General features: G+C 38.7%; 1 pseudogene across 1 annotated transcript in view; it reads right to left on the bottom strand.

Annotated features, from left to right (window-relative positions):
• Positions 1-9,277: 9,277 nt before the first annotated feature.
• LOC311615577 (threonylcarbamoyl-AMP synthase-like) overlaps positions 9,278-18,159 on the bottom strand; it is a 33,150-nt pseudogene continuing 24,268 nt past the window's right edge. The window contains exon 4 of the transcript in view: positions 9,278-9,975. The product of the transcript in view is annotated as a threonylcarbamoyl-AMP synthase-like (transcript). The remainder of the gene's footprint in view (positions 9,976-18,159) is intronic.

Here is an 18,159-nt window from a genome sequence, read left to right as displayed (position 1 = left end):
CCTTAATTCCTTATCTCTGACCATTTTCCAATTTGCTACCTTACTATGTAGACCATTTACCATTAGTTTATTTCTGACCTCCAGAATCCACCAGCTTCAAATATCACTGACCTCTTGGATTCCTATTACTACCTTGTGACTGACTAATGGTGACTACAACTCCTTAACACCTAGCATGCTGATCTAGAGAACTAACTACTTGGTTTTCTAAGCCTCAGCTCCTATACCTTCTGATTGGCATTATAAGCATTAAAGACACATAATGGAATTTTGATTAGGCAAGAAATTTCTAAAGATTTAGAATTATCTACATGGTAATACAAATTAATAATAAAAATAAAATATCTTACAAATGTCTAATGATTTAGTGTACAAAGTGTTGTCACTTCATTCATTCATTCACACATTCATCAATTTGTTCAACAAATATTTATTATCAACTGTGTACTATGGCATATTTTGATGAAACATAAAATCATCTGGGGGAAACAGGCCATGTTCAAATATTTGAACAAAATGTTTTTAAGTTTCCTAAGGTCATGAAGGAAAAGTAATATAGGGTGCTGTAAGAGTCTGGAAAGTTAACGAAAATATTCCTGAGAAAGTAATTTTTATGGTGACCAAAGTATCTATATTCTCATTTGATTATCACAATAACCTTGTGACTTAGTTAAGATGTATGTTTTTACGTCAGCTTTTACCTAATCAGAGGTTAAGAAGCAAATACTAAATATGGGCATGGGATCCATGCATTTTGACTTTTCCCCCTATTATTCCATGCTGCCATAATATATAAGTGCAGTTTTGACACTAGATATCAAGAGACATAAAAATGTTTTATACTTTTTGACTTAGTATTTTCATTTCAATTAATCTACTCAAGGGAAATATCTGAAATGTGGATAGCTCATTCACAGAGATGTTCCTCACATAGTTATCTGGTATAGTTAAAAACAGAATAACCTACAGGTCTAATTTTAAGAGCATAATTAAGTAAATGTGCTATTTTCATATGATGGATATTATTCCATTAAAAATTTATGGTCTATTTAAATTATATAATACTAGAGGCTCAGTGCATGAATTTGTACACCAGTGGGGTCCCTTGGCTTGGCCTGCTGGATAGGACCGAAACCGGCTCTCCAACACTCTCTGAGGAGTCCTAGATTGGGAGAGGGTGCAGGCCAGGCAGAGGGATCCCACAGGTGCATGATCGGGGCTAGGGAGGGGTGCAGGAGTTTAGTCAGCCAGGGAGGGACTGTGGGAGGGCTTTAGGGCATGTCTCCTTCATTCCCAATCAGCCAGATTCCAGCAGTAAGCTAACCTATCGTTTGGAACATCTGTCCCCTGGTGGTCAGTGCACATCATAGTGAGCAGTTGAGCAGCCTTAGCATATTATGCTTTGATTGGTGAATGGTCTACCAGGCAACTGGTAGCATATTAGGCTTTTATTATATAGGATTAAGTTAAAATCAGCATATAGGATTATATACAGTATGATTGTAATTATTTTAAATTAAAGGTCCAGAGCACAAAATTCTTGCACTTGGGGCAGGGGAGGGGTCCCTCAACCTGGCTGGTGCCCTCTTTCAGACTGGAAGCCTTTGGGGGATGTCCAGCTGCTGGTTTAGGCCTGCTCCCTTTAGCGCTGCCACGGAAGTAGGAGAGATTCCCACCACTACTGCTGGGCTCACCAGCCATGAGCCCAGATTCTGACTGAGCAATGTTCCCCCTGTGGGAGCACACTGACCACCAGGGAACAGCTCCTGTGTTGAGCATCTGTCCCCTGGTGGTCAATGCACATCATAGTGATCAGTTGTTCTGCTGTTCAGTTAATTTGCATATTAGCCTTTTATTATATAGAATATATAATCAGACAAATGACTAGCAATAAACCCATTATAGATTGTGAACTAATTATCACTAGGTGGATAGGATAATGTGTGATTTTCATTTATCTTTTTATGTTCTTTTTTCTTCCAAACTTCTTACAATGTGAAAGTGTTTTATATTTCTGAAAAAAAATTTAAATGATTGTGCATTGTGCATAAAATCACTATTTATTCACCTTTTGTTGCACATATAATCAAGTTTTACTGTTGAAAATACTTTAAAGTATAAGTAAGCACAGTGAAAAACTTAAAGTCTAAAATAAACTCAATATTCAGAGATAATGCTATAACATTTTTTGTGTATGTTCTTCCATACTATTTCACAGGCATGTTTGCTTTATGTTATAAAATGGTATTCTTTTAACCTGTTTTTTCCACTTAATAAATTGTACATGTCTTTTTATGTCAGTAACTGTGCATCTATATTATAATTTTAATATATTGCTTATTTACTTAAGTTATTTTTTTATTATAAAAACTGCTGTGATGAGGATATATGTTGTGCAAGTTGTGCAGAGCACAAACTGCTTCATCCTAGATGGTGGCTCTGTACTTTATTATGTGTGAATTTATTCAGATATTACTTAGAATGAAGTCTTAAAAGCAGAGTTGCTGATCTAAAGGATATGTACAACATAAAACTTATCAGAGCATAAAAATTATAAGTAACCAAGATGTCCAACAATTGGGGTGGATAAATAAAATGATATTGTAAATATATGATGGAATACTATACAACCATTTAAGTTTATACCACAGAAGAATATTTCCTGAAATGGGAATATGTTCACAAGATTTCATTAGTGAGAGAAAAAAGTCACATGAATGTAAAAAAAAAATATATATATATATATATATATATAAATGTTATTAAATTTTTTTACAAAGCCCTCACCATTTTGGCTCAGTGGTAAGAGCACTGGTCTGTGAATTGAAGGGTCTTGGTTTCAATTCAGTAAAAGGTGGGTAGCATGGTTGGAGGCGGTAACCCCAGCCCCAGTCAGGGCACATGTGGGAGACAACCAATGTCTCTCACATCAATGTTTCTCCCTCTGTGTCTCTCTCTCCCTCCCTTCTAGTCTCTCTAAAAAATAAATAGAAAAAATATCCTCGGGTGAGGATTAACAAAAAAATAGAACAAACAAAAAAAACTGTAGAAAGAAAACTATAAAATGTCCTCAGAAAAATAACCAGAAGAATATACATTAAAATGTTCATAGTAAATGTCCCAAAAGGAAAATATACAATGGAATATTATACAGCTAAACAGCAATAATATGAATGGATTTTACTTCTGTAATGTTAAATTAAAAGATCAAGTACCAGAAGACTATGTATAACTGGATATCCTTCATATCTTATTTAAAAACAAGTAAAACTAATAACTATAGAGTGCCCCAAAAATGTATACACATACTTTGAATAATTATAAAGGCAATGTTTATTAAAATGCATTTCATTTTCAAAATTTAGCTATCAGCTGTTATAGTGTGTATATACTTTTTGGGATGTGCTCTATATTATTTAGGCATACATATATATTTGGGATTAAAATATATTATTTAAAAAGCCAAGGAATATCAATAAAAAGTCATGATAGTAGTCCTTGGAGTTGAGGAAATGGGGCCATAATAGGAGAGAATCATAGAAGTGGATTGAAGTTATTGTCAGTATTCTAGTGCTCAGGTTCAATGGGTGAGTGGGTGAGTGTTCATTATGTAATTAAAAGAATATTATTGACTTTAATAATTGTATGATTATAATTAAAATTAAATAAAGGACAAGTTAATGCATAAAAATTAGAAGAGGGCCGCCACGCAGGGATCACTGAGATAATGTCTGTGATCTATAATAGTATGCATGAATTATTTATAATACACTTTTATGCACTTGAATTTTATATTTTCTTAAGCAAGTTTTTCTAGGGGTTGGGAATACATGTACTTTTTATTCTCTTGTGGCTTTTTATTCTCTAAAATTTTAAATGGAATATACAATATTATACTAATTGAAAAACAAGCTGAAATTTACACAAAATAAGAACTCATACATGTAAAAAATACATAACTGAAAAGAAAGTGTTGACATGCTAATAATAATTGTCTCTGTGTAGTGAAATTTCATATATTTATGTTTCTTTAGAATTTCTTTTTTTAATCCAAGTGTTATAGAGTGAGATTGTGTTATTTTTTTTCTGTTACTAAAGTCACATATGAATCTCAGAAGGTTAAAAGGGTAGTAGTATGTAGAGAAACAAATAAAAATATTCTTCTTCCAGGCATGATGATTTACTTGCTCTGAATCTTACAAGAACATTTTTTGTTTATATGCATGTGTTCTCAACTACCTAATAAAAGAGTAACAAGCCCACCAGCCAATCAGGAATGAGTATGCAAATCAAACCAACAAATATGGCAGGTTAATTTGCATATTCAGGCACCTAGTAGCTGGGGACAGGGCAGAATGCTTGCATCATTGCCATGGCGACGATGCAGGTGTTCCACACCACCCCAGCCTCTGGGCAGCGTGGGAAGGCAGAAAGGCGGCTCTTGGCTGGAGCAAAGGTGGTGCTTCAGCCAGGGGAAGGAAGGCCCATTCTTGCACAAATCTTCAAGAATCGGGTCTCTAGTGTGTTTTTTAATATGAATCATGCTATACCTACACTAGGTTCTCTAATACTGTTTTGTTCAATCTTGTTTTGTTAAAATTGATGAGAAAATCAATTCCTGGACAGGGTACGTTCTCTCCATGTCTGTGTGGATTTTCTTCAGGGACTATGGTGTCTTCCCACATTCTCAAATGTTCATATGACATGAAGTGGTATGTTTATATTGTCCCAGTCTCAGTGAGTGTAGATGTGTGTGAGAGGCCCTGCCATGGAAGGGCATCCTGTCCAGGGTGGATCCCATCTTGTGTCCTGAGGAGCAGCTCCAGTCACCCATGATCTGAACTGGAATAAGAAGGTTGGAAAATCATTTTGTTACTTGTTTTTATTCATTTTTCTTAAATGTATGTATAATGCACATTTATTTCAGTGTTTGATATTAGAAGTGTTTGGATCTTTAGAAGTTTGGAGATGTTTTTATGACTAGAAATATGCCCTAAGAACTTAATTATTGTTTTCTATCAATTAGCTTTTGGTAAAATTGGTTTTATTATACGTTGTTTCCCTCAAAGTCACAGTTTCCAAGAACCTATCTATGAAGTTAAGGGAGGACTTAACTACTATTCTACAACTTACTGTCCTTCCCCCTTCCCTTTTGTGTTCAATAGAAAGTCATTGTATCAGCCAGCAGAAATCCATAGTAGGTTTATTATGTAATTTATTAAATTCTTTCCAAATGATAGATATTTGGATTAATAGTTTTTACTATTACACACAATGCTATACAAAGCATTCTTTTACATATATTTTTTGCATGTTTAGAAGTATTTTATAGGCTAGAACCTTAGAAATATAACTGCCAGATCAAAGGGTTTGAGCTAAATTGCCTTTGTAGCAGGCTTGGATGCTATCATTCTTTTTTATTTTGTCAGCATTTTGGATGAAAAATCCAATCTCATTCCTTTAAGTTATTCCTCCTACCCCCTATTAAAGTTAAGCACCTTTTAATATATTTATTAGCTATTTCTATTTTGTTGGAGATTGCTTGTTCATCTCCTTTGCCTATTTTTCTTTTGAGTCATTTATCTTTGTTTCTTTCTTGATACTAGAGATAGTATCCTTTTGTCTTTTATATACAATATTATAAATGTCTGCCATTTGGCTTTTTACAAGTTTATTTATAATGCTATTTTCCATCAAGATTTAATTATGTAAATAGGCAAACATTTTAATTTTTTATAGTTTCTTGGTTTTGTCCCATTTTAAGGTAGGTTTCTATATCCCAAAGTTATAAAAATATTATTCAATATTTTTTCTAATATTTTACTGTACATATTTTATTCTTAGTGCTTTAATCCATATGGAATTGTCATTGTTGTTTTTGTGTGTGTGTATACCAATGGTCAAAAGTAGGAACCTACTTTAATTTTTTCAGAAAACATAGTTTTCCTAACTTATTTATTGTATTGAATGATATTTACACTAATTTGGAATTCTGTTTTCATCATGAATTATATGAGCAGACTTGTTTATTTTATGTTCAATTTTTGTCTATTACTGAGCTAATATATCACTGCTTTAATTACTGGATTAATTATTTTAACTACTTTAATTAATTTTTTATTAAATATATTTTGAAACCCATTCTTTTTACCCCCCCAGAATTTATTTGGCTATTTGTTTACATTTTCTTTTTCCAGAAGAATTATAGAATTAACTCATCAACTCCAATAAAAAGAAAAAAATTCCTGGAAGTGCCTCAGAAATTTTGAGTCACCTATCAAGAACTGGCATCTTTACAACAAAGGGTTTTGCATTTATCTTATATCCAGGCATCATTTTAAACTCTGTTTTTAGTTCTGTATTTGTTCCCCAGTTAATTATGCTTAATTCCTAGCTATAGAATCATGTCAGTTGTAAATAAGGAAAGTTTGTCTTTTCATTTTGAATGTTTGTTTCTAATTTGGTTTTCCTTTTGACACATTGGTAAAGATCTGTGACTTCCAGGAGAATGCTGATTTATACTGATTAATAAAGAAGAGGTCTCTCCTCTGTATTTTACTTTAATAGAAATATCTCATTGTTTTATTCTAAAATATGATGATTACCATTGTTACTGAATTTTATAATAATGTAACCCCTCTAATGTATGAAATAATTATTATGTGAAATGTTTGCTATATGGAAACCCCCCAATACCCTGTAACTTCCAAAATTAATGAACACTCCCCTATCTTGATGTAAAAGCTCTGAACCCTTAAAGTGTAAACGCCCTGCTCCCAGCATAAGGCACACCGTCTGGCCCACACTGATAAGGACACAAGTTGTTTACCACAATCTATATAACCCTGAGACCATCTTCAGTTGAGGTCTCCTGCCTGATAATAGGAGGACTCCATGTTGCTCTGAGAGACAAGCCCGATTGCTCTGCCGTGTGAGCCTGAAACAGCTGCAGCCGCCTGTCTGTCTCAGTTTTCGTCATCTGTCCTTCAGCATACATCGCCGGGTGGCCTTTACTGGAGCCGAGGACCCACTAGGAATAGGTAAATAAACCCTATGTGATTGCATACTAATTCTGTCTTGTGTGTCATGTGTTCCGGTTCGGCTCAGCTGTCTAGACATTAGGATCGGGCCGAAACGGGCAGTCAGACATCCCTCTCACAGGACTGCTGGCTCCCAACTGCTCACCTGCCTGCCTTCCTGATTGCACCTAACCACTTCTGCCTGCCAGCCTGATCAACCCCTAACCACTCCCCTGCCAGCCTGATTGCCCCTAATTGCCCTTCCCTGCAGGTGTGGTCACCCATAACTGCCCTCCATTGCAGGCCTGGTCCCCCCTACTGCTCTCCCCTGCAGGCCTGGATCCCCCCCCCCAACTTCCCTTCCCTGCAGGCCCAGTCACCCCCAAGTTCCCTCCTCTGCTGGCCTGCTCATCACTAACTGCCCTGCTCTGCAGACTTGATCATCCCCATCTGCCCTCCCTTGCAGGCCTGGCCCCTCCCAACTGCCCTCTCCTGCTGGCCATCTTGTGGTGGCCATCTTGTGTCCACATGGGGGCAGTCATCTTGTGTGTTGGAGTTATGGTCAATTTGCATATTATTCTTTTATTAGATAGGATAGAGGCCTGGTGCATGGGTTGGGGCTAGCTGGTTTGCCCTGAAGGGCGTCTTGTATCAGGGTGGGGGTTCCCTTGGGGTGTGGGATGGCCTGGGCAAGGGGCTATGGTGGTTTGCAGGCCAGCCACACCCCCTGGTGACCCAAGCGGAGACCCTGGGATCTGGGATTTATTTATCTTCTATAATTGAAACTTTGTAACATTGAGTGGAGGCCTGGGCTGCAAAGGCAGGCGGAAAGCTTGGCTTCCTCCATTGCTGAGGAAACCCAAGCCTCCCTCCTGCTCTCTGTGGCTGCAGCCATCTTGGTTGGGTTTATTTGCATATTTGCTCCTGATTGGTGGGTGTAGCAAATGTACAGCCAATTTGCATATTACTCTTTTATTAGATAGTATACTCTTTAATTTGGATCCCCCATCTTACTCCCTGCCAACTGAGCTGACTTCACACCATTAATAGAAAACAATGACCCTCCGTCAGGCAATTACAACATGCCACACCACCAGCCCCTGGTTCAGAGGAAAGTGTTTGGCCTGTCACTCTACAGTAGGGGTGTCGAACTCAATCAGAGAAGGGGCCAAAATCTAAAATCCAGCCTAAATCGCGGGCCGAATGGTTTACTGAACAGTCATAAACTGACAATGTCATAAACTGACAGCGGAGTGCAGTGATGACAGCGCGGTGCGGGCCACATTGCAAGGCCTGGCGGGCTGGATTTGGCCCGCGGGCCTTGTGTTTGACACATGTGCTCTACAGCCTTTATGCTAACCTGGTTCCAGCTTCAGGAGCACAAAATTCAAGCCTTTGGTCATTTGAAACTTTTAAACAGCACCAACTGGCACTCTAGCTTATTTGGACCTTAAATACCACCATCTCTCTTTGGGGGTTTCTCTCTTTTCTGCATCCAGCACAGAAAAGGAGCGGGTCCAGTTCCTGAGTGGAGGCGGCTGTGGATTAAGAAATAAAAGCAAACAAGTAAGCAAGATGCATAAATAGAATCAAGCTGGGAGCTGGGTGGGATGTTGCCTCCTCTGATGGAGGGGCAGGGACCTGAAGCCCATGCAGTGTTTTTATTTATATACCCCCAAATACCAGGAAATATCACCAAAACTTAGGATCAAAGGAGCTTATTTGCATTCTTGAGTAGGCCCAAGCATTCCTGGTGCTTGACTGGATTTACGTATCAAAGACACCTGGGCAAAGGTAAAAAGTCAGTACTGATAACATGTCCAGCCTTTTTGGGGAAGCATGTTCCCAGGGCTTGGCTCTGCCTGTCACTCTGAGTTTAGCTGATAATAATTCAAGAAATTCCCATGTGCCTTCCCAGGGGGCCCTCTACACCTCTCACTAGATTCCAAATGTTATTTTAATTATATTTTAAGAATTTACAAAAAGAGAGGGGTGGGGAGAAGAAGCTTATCAGAACAAGAGCATCCTAGGAATGTTCTTAAAGTCTCTATTCAGTTTTTGGCTGACATATGAAATTACAGACAATAAATATAGCCCCCTTCCCCAGGTGTGAAGCTAAACCAGCTTGTTCTGGGGCCTGGTTACAGTGTTCATAAATACAAACTGCCTTGAAAGTCAGACTAGTGATGCTGTGGCCCAGTGGCCTCTGCAAGTGAGGCCTTGGCATCCACCAGTAGAAAGACATGTAAGATCTAGCATCAGTCCCTGGGTCCCCCTGCCTCCCAAGTCTCAGCAGGATCCCTGTGAGAGAGCAGCCCATATTTCCTTTGGAGGACAACCATAGTGTTTTCCAGGGCACAGCCTGCAAGAATGATACCAAATTTTCCAGGCACAGACAAGTCAACCAGAGTTGAGCTGAGGCAACACTTGGGGCTCTTGCCATCCCCATTGGCCCCCCATCAATTACCAAGGACAACGGAGGCCAGAGGTCCTGGAACTCCTCCACATTCAGAGAAGTGGGCTGGGAGCTGAAGTTGGCACTGGTGAGAGCAAGTGGTTCCCCAAACATCTGGGCCAAGTCCTGCATCAAGGCATGGTCAGGAATCCAGATGCATACAGGAGGAGTGAAGGGGTTCAGGTCTTTACTGAGCTCCTCCAAGCGTTCCGTCACCAGGGTCACTGGTCCTGGTAACAGGTCTTTCAGGAGCCCCTCAGGTATTTTCACATGACAGCACCTGTAGACGTCGACCACATGGCCCAAGCACACGGCCAGCAGCTTGGCCTCACTGCAGCCCTGGAGGTGGTACACTGCATCTAGTACCATCGAGGAGCTCACCAAGCATGCCAGGCCATACAGCGTATCAGTGGGTATGGCCACCAGGGAGCCAGAGTGCTGCTTGGCCATGGCAGCGCACAGCGCCTCAGTCCAACCAGTTCACTCTGGGCTGGCAGCCAGCTTGGCTCATTCCCCAGGAAGCTGTAACAGCTAGCTCTCCCTGCGCTGCCCAAGTGGAGCCCGAGAGTGGAGGAGCTAGCTGGCCCCTCACTCAATCCAACCCTGGCAGCCACCACGGTTCTCAGTCCCCTGCCTTAGGTGTATGTTTTTAAAAACAGTACATGATGAGCCGAAACCGGTTTGGCTCAGTGGATAGAGCGTCGGTCTGCGAACTGAAAAACAGTACATGATGAGCCGGAACCGGTTTGGCTCAGTGGATAGAGCATCGGCCTGCTGACTGAAAGGTCCCGGGTTCGATTCCGGGCAAGGGCATGTACCTTGGTTGCGGGCACATCCCCAGTAGGGGGTGTGCAGGAGGCAGCTGATCGATGGTTCTCTCTCATCGATGTTTCTAACTCTCTATCCCTCTCTCTTCCTCCCTGTGAAAAATCAATAAAATATATTTAAAAAAACAAACAACAACAACAAAAAAAACAGTACATGATGAGATATTTTTCCTCACCTAAGAATGCTGCCTTTTAATTCATAATTAAAACGTTCATAGTTATTATAATTCCATAATATTTATTAATCATTTTATTATTTTTCTCTTCTTGCTAGATTTGTCAAAGTACTTGTCCTCCTTTTTCCTATAGTGATTTAAGAGTTTGAAATATAATATAATTTGTAATACTGATTGCACTGATATATAGACATAGATATAGACATCTAGAATATTGAATACTGATATATATATGTATATATATTATTTTTCTACTTTATATACGTTTTATTAACACTTTATAGTTATGTGCAAAGTGTCCCCTTGGGAGTTCGACCAACCTGGAGTTTGATCTCTAGCTATGATGTGTGCTGACCACCAGCGGTCGGCGCAGAATGAAGGAAGGCTCTGGCTGGCAGCTGCTAGGAACCCTACCCGTGCACAAATTTTATGCACTGGGCCTCTAATACCTTTATAATAAGAAAATAAATTTAAAAAAATTCGCTTTTCAATATGTCTACTATTGATTTGTTCCTTACCAGCCTTACTCCCCTTGCTCAGGCTCTCATCATCTAGATTTTATGTTCTTCCTCCAACCTCTCAAACCCTCACTACTCTTGTCTATCCTGTTTATTGCTTCCAGAATATCTCCATAAAATATAATTTTCTTCAGCCGAAGTCGGTTTGGCTCAGTGGTTGAGCACGGTCTGCGGACTGAAAGGTCCCAGGTTCGATCCTGGTCAAGGGCATGTACATTGGTTGCAGGCACATCCCCTGTAGGGGGTGTGCAAGAGGCAGCTGGTTGATGTTTCTCTCTCATCGACGTTTCTAGCTCTCTATCTCTCTCCCTTCCTCTCTGTAAAAAAATCAATAAAATATATTTAAATATATATATATATATATAATTTTCTTCATATGACTCAATTCATAATTAAATCTAAATGTCAACTCCTGACATCCAAGTCCTCTATGACCTTCCTACATAACCATTCCTGTTTTCTTTCTATTTTCCTGTGGCCCATCTACTCTAGTCGGACTGGTTTTTTTGCTATTTACAAATCAGCATTTTCTCCTTTCTTCATTTTCATTTATTTTATTCTCTACTTGTATCTGTTTTCTCAGAGTTCTACCCAACCATTGAAGTGCAAAGAAGTAGGCTCACAACCCCATGATTTGGCAATTTGGGATGGACTCAGCTGGGCAATTTTCCTGCTGATGTTGTCTGGGATCACTCATGCATCTGCAACTATAGTGAAATAGTTTCAATATAAGACTTACAAGGTAAGTTATTTTTCTGTCCTGATAATTTTTCATTAGGGAAGACCTGCATCTTCAGGGAGCAGGAATATTCTAGTCACAAACCTTTAGAAACAGACTTATTCTTCTTCCTCTTTTTTTTTCTTTACATTGAAAGTTTAAGGCATTTGATGTTTATTGAAATATTGAACAGGGACATTTTGACTCTTCTCTAAAATTATTTAACTTTGAGATTGATATTAACCCCTCACCTCAAATCAAATGCTTCTTAACACTTTTTTTTTCCTTAATAGCAGTGGTTGTCAACATCAACTTAATTTAAACCTTTCCAGTTTCTGTAGTTTGAGTCCTCTTTAGCCAATCTCCCATATCCTTGACCATTGTTTGGGGGGCATATCAGCATTTAGCTAGTGGCTTTGAGCCTCTCTAGGCCTGAAGCATCAATAGAGCCTCAGCCTCCATTTCAGTAAGTAACCCTTTATGTCCTATAATTGAGTTAGGAATTGGGCCCAAGAACTCTAGGCACTACATTTGGAAACATATTTTCTTATCAATGCCAAGAAATAAACAGTTACATACAGCACTTCCAGCCCAACAAGACAAGGACTTTAGCATACTTTTTGTTTTTTATTTCCCCTACCGCTCCTCCAGAGTCCAGATCACTTGGCCCCAGACTTCCTAGAAGGGAGCACATCTGCAAGCAATACTGTCCTTATGAAGTGGAGTTATGCTGGATCAACAAAGCTGAAATATTGAAACCACTGCCCTTTTCTAGAGTTCAAAATATTTTAAATTGTTTATACTATGCCATTTTTAGAACTTTAACTTAATAATTTACTTAATTTCATAACCACATTACGAATAATTATTGAGACAATATATTTTCCTCATTAACCATTGTTAGTATTAAGTTGTCTTCCTTCTTGCATGCGTTATTTTTAGTGAATAAAACACCTATTTTTTTCTTGAAGTGTAGTATAAAGTCTTAGATTTTTAATATCTTAACAAAGCTTCTCTTGGATACATAAGGTCCCTGGGAACATATAGCTGCAAAAATTTACACAGGAGAGGTTCCCAACACATCTGAACTTACTGCACCACCACCTTTTTATATGTGAGTTTTGTGTTATTCAGGAAGAAATTAGCAAAATATGTGACTCCATTTTTGAATCAAGCTCATCAGCAATGTGAAAAAATGAAGATGAGCTCAGGTGCTTATGCAATATCTTCCCCCAAGTTTCCAGAAGGTGAGGAAGCACAGATCTGATTTACTATCCAGACTCCAGTCACCCTGACAGTGTTTATCTGATGATTACAATTATATATGCATTTTATACAACTTGTTTCTTGCTCAATTTATATTATCTCTTTTGAGCATCATTATGGACATTTAGCCTTTCATAGGCTCTACTGTTTCCAGAGGACCATAATCATTTTATTCCTTTTTATTGAATTTATTTTGGTGACTCTGGTTAACCACTGAGTCATGTCTATTGGGTTCTAGTAGTTCTTTAGAATAACAACATATTTATTACATAAAGTCTTATTGATATCTCATTGTTGACATATAGTGTCAAATATTGAGGTTACTGAAACCTATAGGAGGAAATGTATGATTTATGCAATTCACACACTTGAACAAATCTCAACCATTGCTCTCTGGGAGGCAATGATGTGTGTGATAAACTAATAAGACTTTAGTACAAACAGATAATCATGGTCTATAATGAAACTGTAAAAAGAGTCCAGTTGATGAGTTTATTATTGGAAGTTTTATGTTAACAAATATTAGGTCACTAGAAATACAGTATATGAATTCAAAGTCCTAGCTTTCAGAAATGTCTTTAAAAACTGTAAGGTCAAGCTTTTCACTTTTATTATTTTATAATTGTCAAAAGAATTAAGAAGCAATTTCTGGTTTTATACTTCATTGCCTGTGAGCTGGATTTCATGTTTAATTATTGTGCTGCATACATTCTTAATAATTTATTTGAAGTATAATAAAGCTAAAAGGATGTAGACATCTTGATATGGGAAATAAAAATTACAATTATTCTACAATCTGAGTCACTCATTAGGGAGAGATCTTTTGAAGTGTTGATGTAAGGAATAAAATTCCTGAGGGTTTTCTTTCAACAGGCTCAGTTTACTTAACTACAAAGGCATTGTTTTTTAATGTGTAATTGCTATTGCCTGAAAATTTGTGCCTCCCCCTCCCCCCCATTCAAATGTTGAAACCTAATCTCCAATGTGAGGGTATTTGGTAGTGGGGCCTTAGGAGGTAATTAGGTCAGAAGGGTGGATACCCATGAATGAAGTTTCTGCCCCTATAAGAACCCAGAGAGGCCCCTCACCACTTCCACCATGTGAGGGGACACCTGAAAAAGACTGCAGTCTATGAATCTGAAAACTAGTGTTCACCAGACACTGAATCTTCTGGCACCTAGATATTGGTCTTCTAGCCTCCAGAATTAAAAGAAATAAATATCTGTTGTTCATAAGCCACATAGTCTATGGTATTTTGTTATAGCAATCCAAATGGACAGTAATAGAAGATTAAAAGGCTCACATATTTACATATAACTTGCTGATAAAGTGCTCATAGTTTTCAGAAAGGATGTATCTAGATATATAGATACATAAATCCATATTTTTTATTGTTGATTATTACAGATGCCCCTTTTGTCCCCCTCTATCCTGCTCTGGCCCCTCCTAGGCCTTCACCACATTTTTGTCTGTGTCCATGGGTTATGTGTATATGTATGTATAGTATATTCTTTGGTTGATCTCTCCCTATTCCCTCCCCCTCCTCCACTCTTAGACCTATCAGTCTGTTCCATGCACACAAAAGCCTGAGGAGAGACTTCCTTTCTTGAAATTTCTTTTTAAGGGTAAGGGAATCTTTCCCAGAAGCCTTCCAGGATCTTTCCCCTTACATTTCATTTGCTAATAAATTTACGACTAACCTACCATGTTAGACACACATAGCAGTGAAGATGAGCATAATCTTTGGTCTTATGCAGTGGTGTTTACTGGGGTCCCTAAGGTGACACCACTCTTTCCCACCAGGTTTGGAACAATTTGAGAAAGCAAAGAAATGGCACAAGGAGTCAAAATATCACCTTTATAACCTTTAGAAGCCAGCTTGGAGGATGTGGCCTTAAGTCTGTTAGCTAACTGCACTTGCTATTCCAGGACTCCTAAAATAGGTACATTTACCCAACCAGTCACTAGGATAGCACTAGGGAAGAAAAGCTCCCCACACCCTCTTAAAGGGACATAATTCCTGGAGTACCAGAATACAGCCAGAAACAAGGAGAAGGAAGCATGGACTGGGCCTAATCTTCTGAAATTTATCAATTAATAAATTACTTCACCATCTCAAGGTAGTCTGAGTAAAAGAGTGAAGAGAAATCAGAAGATTAGGAATATTCTTAGGAAAAAAAATCCTTCCAAACTAAAATCAGAAATGGGGAAAAGGTATTTCCCTCTTAACAGAGCTTACTTATTCAATTTTTCTTCAATTGGAACTTGGGAATCAGGGAGGTATATGGACCACAGTGTCTTTTGCTCAGCCTAAGTGGGCTTTGGAAATGTCAGCTCCCCGAGAAAAGGCTTTAGGCAGGCTTCTCTACCTGCTATGTTATTCCCAGTTAACCGGGACAATGTGGGGTGCAGAGCCCCCAGAATAAATACTTGCCAATAGAAGAAGCTGGATGTGGGAACGCCTCCCCTGTACCCACTCTTCCATCTCACAAAGACAAGCAAAGGTGGAGCAGGAGCCGGCTGTGGGAAATGGCATGTCTATGGTCACATTTGCATAAGCTTTTTAGCAGAATAAGAATGTCCCCACAGCTCCTGCCCTCTCACCCCGCCCCTCCCTCCACCTGATCTCAGGGTGTGGGGAAAGTCACTTCAGAATCCATGCATCTGTCCTGGGATTAGATGTGACACAGACGTGGGTTCAGTAAAGCTGCTCTGTGGAAGCCTTGACATGGGGAAAGTGCATCAGCATTAAGCCCATTCCCTGATCCCTTCCAGGACTGGCACCCACCTCCCATCCCTGCAGTTGTGCCAGCCAGGTGAGCAGCCCCCATCCCCAGGACAAACAGCACATCTACCCACTCACACGATTGTGGGCAGAGCAGCAGCGTGGGCACAGAAACACATGTCCAGGCATTGCCCTAGCCCTGCCCACCTCCCGCTGTACTTTTCCTGGTGACTTGATTCCCTTCCAGACACAGAAGTAAACTTGCCCATAAGAGATCAGCAGATACGGGGTCACCTACCAGCTGAGGGCTCCAGGCACCTCTGACACCTCCAGCCTTCCTCCCCACTCCAAGCACACCCTCCCACCCACCCAAGCACAGAGTAAGCTTCTAAGCAGCTTTCATGATCAAGTTGGAAGCTATTGGACAGTTGTGTGGCCTCCGAAATTTCTAGATTAGCACTGTCAGCATCTTCTTCAGATTGGGCTCTAAAATTGTGTGGGAAGGCATGAGAATATTCTTTCTTTGAGTTTCTCTTCATGCTGAGTGCTTAGAAATAAGGCTCACCTATTTTTTTTTTTACAGTCATCACATATCACATCAAACATTCCATTTACAGGTGAGTTTGCAAGAAGTGCCCATCACTGCTATCCTAATGAGTTTCTGTTAAAATTGTTCAGTAGGGCTTATGCGTAAACCACCTACAGAAGTATTCCGAGTATTCCTCTTCCTCCAAATTTTTCTTTTGAAATATCCAGTACAGATTATCTTTTAGATATGTCAAAAAATGAGTTTTTTTTATTAAGATCGTGATTTTCTCTGAGGATGGTATAAAATTAAATTTTTTTTTAGAGCCAGCCTTCCAAAGGAATATCTTGTTCAAAATTTAAAATCAGAATTGAGGGACCTAAGTGTCTGCGACCTACATGTGTTTCAATTAAAAAAATTATTTTTATTTTCACTGATAAAAAATTAGACAAAATTATGGAAATGCTAGCATTTTTAATTCCTTTCAAAATAAATAATTCACTAGCTATTCTGTCCCACAGGGAAGAATATAACTGAAATACTGAATTCATTTCTTTGAGACAGAAATAGTAAGAGGTAATGGCATACTCTGACTATTACCTTAGCTGCTTTTTGGAATCCTTGGGAGACTGATGATGAGTTGATGTAACAGGATATTTTTGTAGTTAGAAACAAACACCTCTATCCTGTTATTTCTTTGTCAAAATCTATTCATTTCTAGTGTAGTCTGTGTTTCAGAACTTTATTTATCTAGCTAATGTAAGAGCATATTTGACATCTCTTATGAAGTTTTGTATATAATAATGGATATTTAAAAATTAATACTATAATTTGGATTGTAAAACAATGTAGTCTTCTAATAAAAGAGAACACAGGAGAGGTTCATTTAGGGGTAATTTAGGACAGAAGTGGGTAGACACAACAGATAATAGTCATGATTATGAGTTGGTAATGTCAGTGATGTATCTACAACATGGCCACACTAATTCTTTACTAAATATAATAGTGACAACTGCTATTATAGGGCTGTTAGAGCATGTATCACAGTGTTCTGTAATTATTTATGCGTCTACTTCCCTCTCTACAGTGTGAGTGTTTCAAGAGCATGATCCATGTCTCACTCCTATCTTATTCCCTGGATGTGTCAAACTCAGTGCCAGGCTCATCACAGTTGCTCTGTAAATGCTTGCTCTTTGCTTTGTGGAGGAAAATAAAACTGTATTGATTATTCTTATTCTGATGTCAGAATTTTTACATGCTGAGCTCTACACTTAAAGCTGAGGTATTAAAAATGCCCCCTCTTCTATCCCCATGCCTAGTGTCTTGTCCTAGTAGATACATACCCTTGAATTCAGCTATGGGTTCCATTCTATTCTAAATTGTAGTACTCAGGGAAAAGGTACACGATTGTAAATGCTTTTATATTTTAACTTCTTTTTATATTGGGTGATATTTGAGGACAACAATAAGGTGGGTGATGTTTAAATCTTCTAGGTTCTCTATGGGGAAGAAAAGTAAAAGCAACCAGTTGTCAGGTTATCCAGTTTTCTCTGTTCTTTCTGGACCTCAGAGCTCAAGATTGCTGGTTTGTTGAGGTTTGCACTCTACCAGTGCTAATGCATGTAAAAATGATTTCTTGCCCAAATCTCATTTTATTAATTTCAGAAGTAAATATTTGTCATGCCTTATGTAAAATTTCTCTACATTTTGTAATTCAAGTATATGTGACAATGGTGGGGATGGAGTGATATTTTATATGTTCCAATAGCATAAGAGATTTCCAAATGTATGTTTTTTTGCAATTTGATAACTAAGAGAGGGTGCCTAATACAGAGCCCAGTGTGAGACTCTTTGCCTTGAATAATGTATTTGCTGTTCTCCTTTTGACATCATTGCTAGTATACAGCACTAGGGGATCACCTTCCATTT

This window comes from Pipistrellus hanaki (genome assembly GCF_964339955.1).
Source record: "Pipistrellus hanaki genome assembly, chromosome: X".
Classification (NCBI taxonomy): domain Eukaryota; kingdom Metazoa; phylum Chordata; class Mammalia; order Chiroptera; family Vespertilionidae; genus Pipistrellus; species Pipistrellus hanaki.
The sequence above is the reverse complement of the archived record's forward strand: the minus strand, read 5'-3'. Positions and strand labels throughout refer to the sequence as shown.